Here is a 14,170-nt window from a genome sequence, read left to right on the forward strand (position 1 = left end):
TCTCTCCTTATCAGTATGAACTGGCTGGCTGTAAAACAGGTCAAGAACAAAACCGGTGAACCGGGCGGGTCTAGATGAACCGGAAGGTTCTTAAAATGACTAATCTAAGTCGTTTATATGTGATCAAACGACTTATGGAGATTGCGATTAGGTATTACTTATTAGTCATTCGTATTAATAGATAAATCTAAGATATTAAATAAATCCACTTAGGTGTGATTATGTGATTGGCCAACCTATTGTCGTGCTTTGTAAAAGCCTATATATAGGCAAGCTTGTAACCTTGCTTAGACATAATGAAATTACTTTCTTTTGCTATGTTCTTTGTATGCTTTTACTTTCTCCTTTCGCTCTGAAGCAGCTTCTTCAAGAAACTGCTGTATTCCATATGGTATCAGAGCAGGCGTTCAAGAACTGCGTAGATGGTGACCACAGCCTCATCCCAAATGGAAGAACGAGTCCAATCTGTATCGCAAGATTCTCTAGTTCTCTTCTCTACCCTAAAATTCGTTGTTTCTAGTCTCAAATCCAGCGTGCAAATCCAACTTTCCTCTGAAAATTACCTAATCTGGCGATCTCAAATTGTCAAAGTTCTTCGTGCAAACGATTTTGAATCGTTTCTTGATTCAAAAAATCCCAAACCACTCTGTTTTCTTTCTCAATCCGATGGATCCTCTTCCTCTTCGTCAAATCCCGACTTTTTGCAGTGGCTTCTCACAGACCAAAATTTACCTGTCGTAATTTGCTCAACAATCTCGGCTCCAGTTCTTCCTTACATTATTCATCTGGATTCAACGGCAGCCATATGGGATACGCTTGAAACCCGGTTTCAATCCACAAATCGCTCCAAAGTTATTCAGCTAAAGAATGAGTTACACCACATTTCTCTCAAAAACTCTTCGATGACTCAATACCTTGCTGATATCAAATCTTTGGTTGACAATATTGCTTCAGCTGGATCCACCATGGACACTGAAGATATTATTCTGTATATTCTTAATGGCCTTCCTTCTTCATATCAGTCTTTTAAAACTGCCATTCGTACCATGCTAAACCCCCTTAGTCTCGACAATTTGCACGCACTTATTCTCAGTGAAGAAATTAACATTGCTTCGGATGCATCTCGTATGTCTTCTGTATCTGATCCGACCACTGCTCTCTACTACGCTTGTGGTCGGGGTGGCCGAAATCGTGGTAGGGGCGCGAATCAGTCTACAAATTCGCGAAACTCCAATCCTCATGCTTCGACGATCTGCCAAATTTGTCTAAAGAAGGGTCACGGTGCATCTTCTTGCTGGCACAGATTAAATCAAAACTACATTCCTCAGTCGGTCAACAACTATACTACATCACTGGTTGCCGGAAATTCAAGAAACACGACTGACTGGTTTCTTGATTCACGTGCTTCATCGTATCTCACGAACTCACTCGAAAACTTAACCGTTTTTGCTCCTTACCACGGTCCAGACAACGTTACTATCGGTGACGGAAGCTTGGTTAGCATAGCTAATTCCGGCACATGTTTGCTATCAACACCTGAACGTAAGCTTAAACTATCTCAACTCTTTCACACTCCAAATCTTCAATATAATTTACTTTCAATTTCTCATCTTACTAAGGATAACAATATTTCAATTGTTTTTTATCCTAATGGTTTTTCTTTGAAGGATTTGACGAATCACGAAGTTCTTCTTCAAGGACCGTGCCGTAACAGTTTGTATCAAATTCGGACTACCACTAAGTCGTCTTCTTATCATGCTCACTCCACGGCTCGAGTGTCAACATTTTCTTGGCATAACCGACTTGGGCACCCCAATAATAATATTTCACATTTTCTTGGTTCTTCAAATCCTCAATTACATATAGATTTTAAAAACTCTTGTACTACATGTAACATCTCTAAAGCTCATAAACTGTCTTTTGAGAAGTCTCTTATACGCAAGAACAATGCTTTAGAACTTTTACATTCAGATATTTGGGTACCTGCGCCTTATGTTTCTATGCAAGGATTTCACTATTATGTCATTTTTGTTGATGCCTGCACTCGGTTTACATGGATATTTCCATTAAAACATAAATCGGATGTTGCCCAAGTTTTCTTTACATTCAAAACTCAGATCGAAAAATACATGTAAAAAAAAAAAAAAATAAAGTGTATCCGCACCGATGGCGGAGGCGAATATCTTAGTCATAATTTCACCAATTTCTTGAAAACTAATGGTATTTCGCATCAAATTTCTTGCCCTTACACTCCGAAACAAAACGGAGTTGCTGATAGGAAACACCGCCATATAATTGAGACCACTCGATCTCTCCTTCACATGGCCAACATGCCCTATACCTACTGGCTAGATGCTGTACTCATGGCAGTTTACCTTATAAATCATATGTCTTCTCTCAACACCAAGAACATGTCTCCGTTTGAACTATTACACAATATCAAGCCTAACTATACTCATCTTCGCACATTTGGGTGTGCATGCTTTCCACTTATACCGTCTCACGCTCGTCACAAGCTGCAACCCAAATCAAAGTAATGCGTGTTTCTTGGATACTCTGATGTTCATAAGGGATATAAATGTCTAGACGTATCGACTAACAAAATATTAATTTCTCGGCATTTAACCTTTAATGAGCAGCAATTTCCTTTTTTTGTAACCAATTCTAGTACCAACACTAAAACTAATACGTCTTTACCTTTCATGTTAACTCCTGTCTCCATCTACAAATCGCAGTCTGTGGGCTCCAAAAATTTAGCCCCGGCCTCCCCGCCGCGCTGTTTGACGTGCTTTTATTCTTTTTGACGAGGGGACTTTTAACGAATTAGTTCCAGGGTAAATTTTGGAAGGAAGATGGGTTTGTAGATAAGACACTGCCCAGAGATTTTGCCCTCATTTTGCGAGGACTTTATGATCTGAGTTCTGGTTTTCTATAGGCGCAAGTCCCTATAATTAATTACCCCTCCCGATAACGAGAGAGAACTTTCGATTAAGGCTAGTCGTCGATCATATACATGGAGAATACGTGTTATCTGGCATATAGTAGCAACAATAGGTATGGATTTGGAAATATTTGGAAGTTTGGAAATTTGGACATATTTGATATTTAAAATAAAAAATTTCACCACCTTGCACTTAAAGCGGTTGGTAGGGGAATTGATGATAGACCCGATCAAGATCTCATGATTTTGTCGTCCCGGGCCATCGTGGTCCATGGTCAACTTAGTCAGAGGAGGTAGTCGACCCAACCTATCATCAATATTTGGAAGTTTGGAGTTTTTGGATTCGTGTGAATATTTGAGTATAATTTGGAAGGCATTTGAAAGTATTGGTGAACCCCTTCGATTGAGATTTTCGTTCAACACGGCCGTCATCGGGGTGTTGGGTCATTCATTGACTAAACCTTATCTACCCTATCAGCTTGTCAATAAGGGATGAGGTTTCGTAGGCTTTATGCCTTTATTGGTGAATTTTCTTTGTTAAAGGCCTTGAAGGCCTAATATGAATGTATAAAATAAATATTCCGATTAATTTCGTGATCGCATATTTATTCAATGGATTGAACCTTGCCTACTCCTATTTATCTGATTAGGAGGATCAGATTTTATAGGCTTTGTACCTTTATTAGTGAATTCTCATGATTACAGACCTTGAAGGCCTAATATAAATGTATTAAAATAAATATACCGGTCGCCATAATTATATATTTGTTTAATGGTTCGAACCCTATCGACTCCTATTGCTTCGCATAGAAGGATCAGGTTTGAACTTGAATTCACTTATTGACTCGCATAGCATCCCTAGACATCACGTGTGTATCAATAACACGCTCGCCGGGGCCCATACGGGTGTTTGGGGGCATTTTATAATTATACCCTGTCTACTCCTTTTTACCTGCTTAGGAGGATCGAGTTCAAATTTAATAACCAGTGTAGCATCCCTAGACGTCACGTGTGTACCAATAACATGCTCTCCTGGGCCCATGCAAGTTTTATAATTTATTTTACCCTTTTTAGTGTACCTATGTGTATATAAACTATGGTGCACATATGGGGGTACTTTTAAAGTACTTGTAGATAGGGGTGTAAGTGAGTTGAGCCGGCTCGCGAGCCGGCTCGAGCTCGACTTGTTTATGGGCTCGCGAGTCGAGCTTATCGAGCTCGCGAGTCGAGCTCGAGCTCGAGTTCGAGCTCGAGCTCGAGTTCGAGCTCGTTTAGTAAACGAGCTTGAGCTCGAGCTCGAGTCGGCTTTGCTCGTGAGCTCGCGAGCCGGCTCGATTAAATATTAATATTTTTTAAAATAATTTTATTTTATTTATTAAATTTGAATATTAAAAAATTATAATAATAATCACCTAAATTTTATTTTAAAGTGAAATATTTCATATTTTTTTATAAAAATTTTGTTTAAGTTTTAAAAATCCCGCTTAAAGTTTAAAAATCCCGCCTAAATTTAAATTTTTTAAAAAATCCCACCTAAATTTAAAAATTCCCGCTCATGGCTGGCGAGCCGGCTCGAGCTCGTTAACAGTGACATGAGCTCAAGTTCGAGCTCGACTCGAGCTCGAGTTCGAGCTCGCTTTCTATCTAACGAGCCGAGCTCGATGAGGGCCAAAACTCGACTCGACTCAACTCGTTTACACCCCTACTTGTAGACGCCTTCTGTCCGCTTGCATAGAAGTTGCAAATTAGGTGGCGTGGCATTGTAACTTGTAGACGCCTTCTGTCTGCTTATATGTGTGTTGCAGATCCGGTGGCGTGGCATCGTAGTTTGTAGACACCTTCTGTCTGCTTGTATGAGTGTTGCAGATCCGGTGGCGGATCGTAGCAGCTTCTGAATTGAGTTATTCATCACTTTATACAGGCAGACTATCGTGTACTATTTGTATGATTTATACAGATAGATTGTAGTGCACCAACTAATTATTTCCTGCTTTTATTTGTTGATGCTTGCATTCATTGTAATTATTTGATATTTGTTCGTAGATTATATGTAATATTCGTAGCGGGGCTCCAACAGAAGCTCGTGGGAGCTTGTATTTGTCATATTCTTTATATACTTTATTGTGGTGTTTGGCTCATGTATTACATCCGCCACTGCTACAAGTAGGCAGGTAGATGTATTCCTTCACAGATTGAAGTTGACTTTAGGATACTTCATTTACTAAAGTCTTTCTGCATCTATCCATTAGTGGCACGTGGCACATACATTTGTAGAGAGATCGTATGTTTTGCAGATCTTTCTGGCTTTCATGGATCTTATTTGCATATGAACAGCGGGATATTGCTATGTATGTGCATTTAATAGCTGCATGATTAGTTTATATTGTGAGGACACCTTTCATATCCATTGTATGTCCCTTTTCTCATGTATATGCAACATACATGTCTTCCACAAGTTAATCAGTATCAACGAATGCTTGATATGTTTTCACCTCTTTCTTCCATTTATTTATAGGAATGCTGCATTCATTACACATTTTTTTATATTTTATTCATGAATATCCTCTTCATTTCAATCATCCTTACCTTACATCTATGATTGAAATGAATATTGTTCATGGATGCATTAGAGATTCCATGTCATTACTCATGGTCAAGTTATGAATTTGTCTTGATCATTGCTTGTGGATGAAAGAAGTTCCCAATTGATTCATTTCTATTGATTGAAGGGGAATTATTGCATGCATTCACGATCTATCCACCATTGTTGATTGCAAGCTAATATATTCACTTGCACATCATTCATGATTATAAGCCAACTATTTCTTTCACTACATATATTTTGCATGAATTCATAAGAATCTTTGTTTGTTGTAGGCTCTTGAACCTCCTTTGTAGACCTTTGCACATTCATTGATATTTAGTTAGATGATAAAAAATATCATCCACCACTTGTATAAATTAGGATGAATGCTACGATACAATCATTGTCATTTGCATGAAGACTATTAAAATCAAATGGTGTCATCATTATCATTAAGTGAATGACACTTGCAAAATCCCTTGGATTACAAATTTACATGTATTCATTTGTATCTTGTTAATGATTGTCATTTATTAATTATGAACTCAATCACTTATATTTATTTACTTAAGTTTGAATGAGTGTTCAATCAAGTTCAATAAAAATCGTTTATGACAGTCCAAATTTTGCTCATTTATTTGAATATGAGCTCTCTTGTAATCAATTTGCAAGTCCTCTTATGTTCAAAAGTCCACCAAATTGGTATGCAAGTTCAATTAATATCCACATTTAGCTCAAGTTAGATTTTTCATTTCAATTTTATTTTAATTAAGTTCAAAATTAGTCATTTGTATTTGGTCCACAAGTTCAAGTCCAAGTACAAGTTCCGGTTCGAGTTTAAGTTCAATTTGTCCAAATTCTGTCTAAGTCCTTGAATCTTCAGTCAAAATTTTGGCAGCCTCCTGGCGTTTCCCTCGTTTAGGGGAAAATTTGGGAGACTAGCCTTCCCACCACGCGCAATAAAGACGTGTATGGTAGGTGCTCTTGGACGAGGACACCGCGGCCGTGTACTTTCTTCCCACCACGCGCAATAAAGACATGTATGGGGCCTTTCGGTGCACCTGCATGAAAATAAGAATAAATAATAATAATAATAATAATAAAATAGTTTGCTTTCCCCTCGCTCGAGGGTACTTATAAATGACCCCGCTTCGTCGTAGGCACCGCACCGGGATCCCATCCCACCACGTGCAATAAAAGGGTGTATAGGAAGTTTTTCGGTGCGCCGCGAACGTCGAAATGGAGTTTGATGTGATTATCCGTCTCGTCGTAGGCGCCGCACCTGGGTCCCATCCCACCATGCACAATAAAGACGTGTATGGACGGTTTTCCGGTGCGCCACGATCTCCGAAATGGGCTCTCAAGTTTAATGTGATTACCCGCCTCGTTGTTGGTGCCGCACCGGGGTCCCATCCCACCACGCGCAATAAAGGCGTGTATGGGCGATTTTCCGGTGCGCCACAAACTCCGAAATGGGCTCTCAAGATTTTGAGTTTAGGAATTTTATACCTTTGCAACATTTGTGGCGATGACGAGTGGCAAGAGAAATTAACTAACTATGAATCTAATAGTTAATGAAAGTAATTTAGCTAACTATAGTATAAATAGTTAATGAAATTAATTTAACTACCTATAATACTAATAGTTAGAAAAAACAATTTAGCTAACTATAATATAAATAGTTAATGAAATCAATTTAACTAACTATTATACTAGCAGTTAGTAAAAGAAATTGACTATGATATAAACAGTTAATAAAGTTAATCAAATCAACAATAAGACTAACAGTTAGTGAAAATAATTTAATTAACCTTAATATTAAATAGTTAATGAAATTAATTTAACTAACTATTATACAAACAGTTAGTAAAATAATTTAATTAACTATAATATAAATAATTAATAAAATTAATTTAGCTAACCATTAGACTAAAAGTTGATGAAAATAACATAATTAAATATAGTATAAATAGCTAAAGAAATTAATTTAATTAACTATTATACTAACAATTAACAAAGGTGATTTAATTAACTATAATACTGATGCTCGACAAAAAATAAAAAACGATCTATAATACTGACTAATTGATATGGAGAATAAAATTAATCTTAATTAGTGCCAACAAATGAAATAAAGTAATAGAGATAACCAACAACCGTTAATTAGCATTAACTAATCAAATGATATAATAACAATAATCCACCACAAGCGAAAGTGTGATAACGATTTTATATGAACAGTAATTTTATACTATTTTATCACCAAAAACTGTTAATAAAAGAAGTATAAAATCACAAAATAACAATAAATAAACAAAAAGGTACAAATGAAATAATAATAATAATAATAATAATAATAAAAAGGCATTCACATGCATGCATATGTACTAAATGCAGAATGTTACAATGATTTAGTATAAAATGATGCCCATACTACTCCATCATTTCAACATCTCTTACGCCTCCTAGGAGGGTCTTTTGGCAATCAGGATGATGTTTTTCGGGCACTGTAAGGGTTCTGCAACTTGGGCAACTAGTATCATTGTGGCTTTCGTAGTTTGTGGCTACTATGATGATGAATTTGATGTCTATGAGATGTATGTAGACCGTTTTCCTGAGTCCTTAGGATTTTCTTCCTTTTTTCCTGTATTTTGACTTTATTTTCTGGTCTTGGTATAGTTTTTCCATACTTGTAATTTTTAATTATTGTAATCTTGGTGATTAATATACGGGCTCTGCCTCAATTTTCCCAAAAAAAATCTCTATCATTACAGGTTACCAACAAAAGTAAAGACAAAATAAGATTTTTTGTTTTAAAGCAACGAAAAAGTATGCTTGTGAAGAGAGAAAGTGAACACAGCTCACTTTGGCTTGTTGGTTGAGAGCTTATGATTCCAACTAAGAGGTCTTGGGTTCGAATTTTTGTATATGCGTTGTGTGTGTGAGTTTGCCTTAAATGACCTAAATGTAAAAAAAAAAAAAAGAAGAAGAAAGTGAAAGTCACTTTATATAAAGTGGAGATTCTCTGCTGTTCACGTGGAAGACACAGCAACCGTATGGAGTTGTTTTTTATTTAAATAAAAAACAAATCATGAAGCTGGAGGAGAATCTGGCGTGGAGTTGATTTTCTTTGAAGTGGACGGTTAGGAGTAAAGTTTGGCGACGGGAGGGAGACGGCTCGCAGGTGTCGTGGATTTTTTTTATTTGATCAGATAGGAGAAGTGAAAACGATACAGTGGGGAGTTAAGAGCATTGGAAGCCTGCACATGGGATTTACCTGGGTTGAAGTAGACACGGACGTGAATTGAAGCTATAGGTTTTGGCGTGGATTTGGTGTGGACGGTGCGAACAGTTTGAAGAAGGACGGGATCTGGACATAGGAGAGGCTTGAACGAAGCGGGTGTGGTTAAGTGTGGAGTTTGACGGGATTTTGAGTAGATCTAGCGCAGGTTTGGTCGCAAGGCTGGGAAGACCGGAGAGAATCCGGAGTTCACGGCGTGGGAGAAGCAAGATCGGAGGAGGTATTTGAGAGCTGGAACTCGGACAAAAGTTTGAAAACGTTGCGGTCTTAAAAAAAAAAGAAGATTTTTGCATACATACCACTTAAAACTAGGATATTTACTTATTTAACAACCTAAACTATGATATTTACACACATACCACTAAAATCCTATTCTCATTTCTAAAAAGTCACTCCGTCTCTGCTCTCCGCGTTCTCCGTCAAATCCTGCTCGACTGCTCAGTTCGCAAGGTTCTTTTGGGCGTCAAAATCAGCTTCATCTCGCGTTTGCTCATTTTATCCAAGAACAAAGCAGATCATTTATTCCCGTCGAGACACCTCTGTTAACCTATGTACAAGGAACAAAAGAGAAGAATGCAAAAACCTCATGGATCCACGATTTCTGCCGGAATCACTGCCAAAATTCCACCGAGGAACTGTAGATTCGGCGCCGCTCACGTCAAAACCTATGCAAAACCCGTATCTTACCTTGATCGTTACCCCATTCGCCTCTATAAAACGTGGCTGAAGCCCTCGCTCTCAACTGTTTCCGATACCTCTCACACACTCATGATTTCGCCTGCACTCCTCTTCTCCTTCCCGAGCCCATCACCTCTACCCTGATCCCGACCTCACGCAAGCCTCCTGACTTCTCTGTAGAGAGAGAGAGAGAGAGAGAGAGAGAGAGAGAGAGAGATCCACCTACCTTCTCGATTTAATAATATAATGAAAATGAATTTAAAAAAATAAAAAAAAGAAGGATATATTTTGTCTCAATTTTCGTGCCCTTCTCTAATGTCACATGGCTAAGGTATAATTCTTCAAACCCTAAACTCTGAGAACTCGTTCCCGGCGCTTGCAATGCGGCAAACGACCACCTATGCACGCTTTTCTCTAGCGTGGTAGAACGGAATTCGTTGCGATGCTTGCGATGAGACTGGTAATTAAAACTTCATTTTCGGCGTTTTTGTCAGACCGGAAAACCAACTCATGCACGTTTTTCTCTGGCATTGTGGGAAGGGAACCCGGTGCGACGCCTACGGCGAGGCGGTGTCAATTTTAAAATTGCTTATTTTGAACTGGTGCCCGGAAACCCATGCACCCTTTCTCTGGCGTGGTGGGGAATAAAAGTTACGGCCGCGGTGTCCTCATCCGAGGGCACCTACCGTGCACGTTTTTCTCTAGCATGGCGGGAGGCCCAATTTTTCGTACTTTTTTCCTAAACAGGGAAGACGCCGGGATGTTGCCGAAATTTCGGGTGCACATATGATCATACTCGGACCTGTTTAATTGGAACTCAAAGAACAAGAACTTGAACACAAACGAATACTTGAGTTGGGCAGCAAGGGAACTCAATTTGCAGAGGATGTTGCTCTAAGGGTTTTTTTGAAAAGTACTAAGTTATATACATATCGTATGTTAGATAAGCCTAGTGGATCATATTGAATAACGTGACAGCTTCCATTGCCTACCAAGTTTTGAAGGATATTTAAGAGTGTCTATCACAAAAAAAAAAAGAAAAAAGAAAAAAGAAAAAAAGAGAAAGATTTATATATATATACCATTATATTGTTATATACTTCCTTTCCTAACAATTTTCATATATTTAATTATTTAATACCTAATTTCTAAATTTGCGTTTTAAGGATTCACGCAGTTTCAAACAAATCATTCGTTCCAATGCAATAATACATAACTTTGATATCAAGATTAAGGCTAGTGACAAAACACGAGTTATTGCTACATGCTCATATCGTGGTTGTCCTTGGAGGATAAGAGCTTCGTTATGTTCTGATGGTCATTCTTTTGAAGTGAAAAAATTGCATCCTACACATTTATGCCCAGGGGTGAATAGAGCTGGGAATAAGCAAGTAACTACAAGTTGGGTTGCACAAGAAATCCAAGACATTGTCAAAAGAAATCCTGATATCATACCAAAAGACATTAGTAATACCTTTGAGACTACTTATGGTTTGAGTTTACCTTACATGAAAATATGGTGATCAAGGGCACTAGCAAGAGATTAAATGTTTAGATCAATAGATGAGAACTATAAGTGGGTTCCAACGTTGAGGTCTGAATTACTAAAAAGAAATCCAGGCTCTCATATTACATATCAATGTGACAACAACAACAAATCATTCAAGAGATTCTTTGTTAGTTTTAAAGTTTGCATTGATGGTTTCCTCTCTGGTTGTAGATATTTAATTGGTATTGATGCCTGCCATTTGAAATCAAAATATTTAGGTGTTCTACTATCTGCGAATTGTCTTGATGGGAATAATGGCCTCTTCACAATTGCAATTGCTGTTGCTGAATCAGAATCGAAGAAGAGTTGGGAATGGTTTCTAAAGAATTTGTCAGAAGCATTTAGTCTGAAATAGAACAATTGGCCTTCATATCTGATATGGAAAAGGGCTTGGTGAAGCTATAAGGGTTGTTTTTCCAAAAGCCGAACATAGGGTGTGCATGAGACACCTATGGAAGAACATTAAGAAATTCTTCCGCTGTGAAGATGGGCAAAAATTACATAAGTTGGTTTGGACAGCCGCAAATAGTTTTAGTGAGCATATTTTCAATGCATCTTTTGAAGAAATCAGAAACCTAAGTCCTGGAGTATATTCATACCTGAGTGCCTTGACATGTAAATGGTCTAAATCCACTTTTTCACACCATATTAAAAATCATTACAACACAAATAATATGTCAGAATCTTTCAATTCATGGGTGGAAGAGGCTAGAAGTAAGCCAGTTGTGGATCTAATCGACATGGTTAGAGGAATGATGATGGAGCAACGTTCTCAAAGGAAGTTAAATTATAGTTCTTGGAAAGGGCCAATTGTTCCTTGCGTTGAGGAATACCTAAGATATGTCACAACAACGAAAGATCACTTTATTATTCACCAATCAACTTCAACCAAGGCTGAGGTCGAAGGAAGATACGAAAGACATGAGGTAGATATTGAGAACCATATTTGTAGTTGTGGATTTTGGCAAGTGAGTGGACTTCCATGTGTGCATGATGCATCATTCATTGGATCAAAACAGTACAATTTATGGCACAACTATGTAGACGATCACTATTACACACCTAGGTTTGCAATTTATTATTGTTGTTTTCAGTTTTCAATTAATTATTGCTGTTTTCACTTTCTAACTTTATTTATCATTTCTACTTTCACTTTCCAACTCCATTTCATCAAGTAGATATAGAATAGCTTATGAAGGAGCGATAGGAACACTACCGGGGAAGGATCAGTGGTCGATACTTAGTGATGGAGAAGAGGTTGGACCTCCAATTTCAAGTAGGCCTCGTGGAAGACCAAAGAAGAGAAGAATGAAAAACTTCTTGGAAACTAGAAAGAAGACAAAAATGAGTCATAAGTGTGGACGTTGCAACTCGTGGGGACACCATAGAAGCACCTGTAAGAACCCTTTAAATGGTGACGGACATGGAAATGATGATGACTTTGAAATGCCGACAATATCTGCTCCACGTGAAAAAATGCCGATTAGGCGTGTTGATCATTGCTGATAATCAACTATTTCAAGATTATATTTTGCCTCAGACTTTTGTAACATTTTGGCTTTCCCAGATTTTTGTAACTTAGAAGCAAGATGAAGCTTGTAAACGTGCTTTCTTTTGACTTAGAATTAATATTATCAGAGATGTAACATTTTGGCTTTCCCAGATTTAACTTCCCATATTTTGCTTACAAATTTGATTCAGAATTAATATTATCAGATTTTTGTTTTCCCAGGTTCTTGCAAATTCTGCGCCACAGTTATGATTCTCCCAGATTTGCTAACTTATTATGGCTCAGTTTTACTAATTCAAATTGCAATATAAACAAAACTGTAATGAGGAGCTCTAATAATTCAAACTGTAATTGTTGTGTTGTACATAATGAAAAAATGAAAACTGAGATCGGGTCAATTGTTGTGGAGTAATCAACTAAAGAAATTATATTTAATATTTTCTTCCAGATTTACTTACCTATTCTGGAGTAATGCCGCATATAGTAGAACACCTTGAGCAACTATTTAGACGTATCAATTTTAGCCTAACTTTTTTGGATTGGAGAAAATTAATTGCAGCAAGCAAATATTGAGATTACGATTCAGTATTCCCATCAAATTCGGACAACAATTAAGCCATCATAACACATACATTTCGGTGAGAATTAAAATCACATCAAATTCTACTCATTAATAGAAGTGTCGGTTACAATAATGAGAATTACGAATATGCAAATTCAACTCATTTACTAATATAACACTTCGATATAATCTTAAAGTCACCTACAAAAAGAAAAAGCACAATCATACTCATTTACAACTGCAACACCTTGAACTCATATTCAAGTCAACTACAACAAGAAAAATTAAGATCACCAAAAACATTTTAATTTGAATAAAGTCATTTTTAACTGAGACAGCCTGGTTCGAATGGACTTCAGCTGCATTTGCAATTGTGAACTGATTCATTTCTTGTGATAAATCATTTCATTCGTTGACCCACCTAAAAAATTGACAATCATCCTCTGATTTGTTACGCGGGCATCAGTAGAATTTTCTGCCACAATTATTGGGTTTATAGCAAGTATAAATTGAACATTGTAGATTACAATGACAATATATAGGTATCTCCCGGTTTCGCATTGATGTCGACGATAGGCTCTAACTTATTTCACAAATCGAAGATACCTGTAATTGCAAATCAAATCGTTACAAATTTCATTTATATGGACAAAGCATAAATTATTAAACGTGATTTAGTTCGAATGTGGAATGCAATGGTTTTATGGAGAAGCAAAATGGAAAACACATCTCTTAGTGTCATTTTATCAAACACCTGCCATGCAACATTCAAAATACCCTTATCCCTACCAATTTTGGCCAAATAAAAAACGGAGAAGCAAACACATATTAAGAGATAAACAAACACATACTAAGAACACATACTCTTCAAAATATGGACAAGCAAACACATACTAACACATTAGGTATGATTTCAAAAAGCATAAGACAAATAAAAAAACACATACTCTTATCCTTACAAATTTTGGCTATAATACAAAAAATCAGAAGCATAAATGAATGAACGAACCGAAGAATGGGGATGGCGTAAAAAAGAAGATTGGGG

The sequence above is a fragment of the Dendrobium catenatum genome, unplaced genomic scaffold (genome assembly GCF_001605985.2).
Source record: "Dendrobium catenatum unplaced genomic scaffold, ASM160598v2 fragScaff_scaffold_522, whole genome shotgun sequence".
Classification (NCBI taxonomy): Eukaryota; Viridiplantae; Streptophyta; class Magnoliopsida; order Asparagales; family Orchidaceae; genus Dendrobium; species Dendrobium catenatum.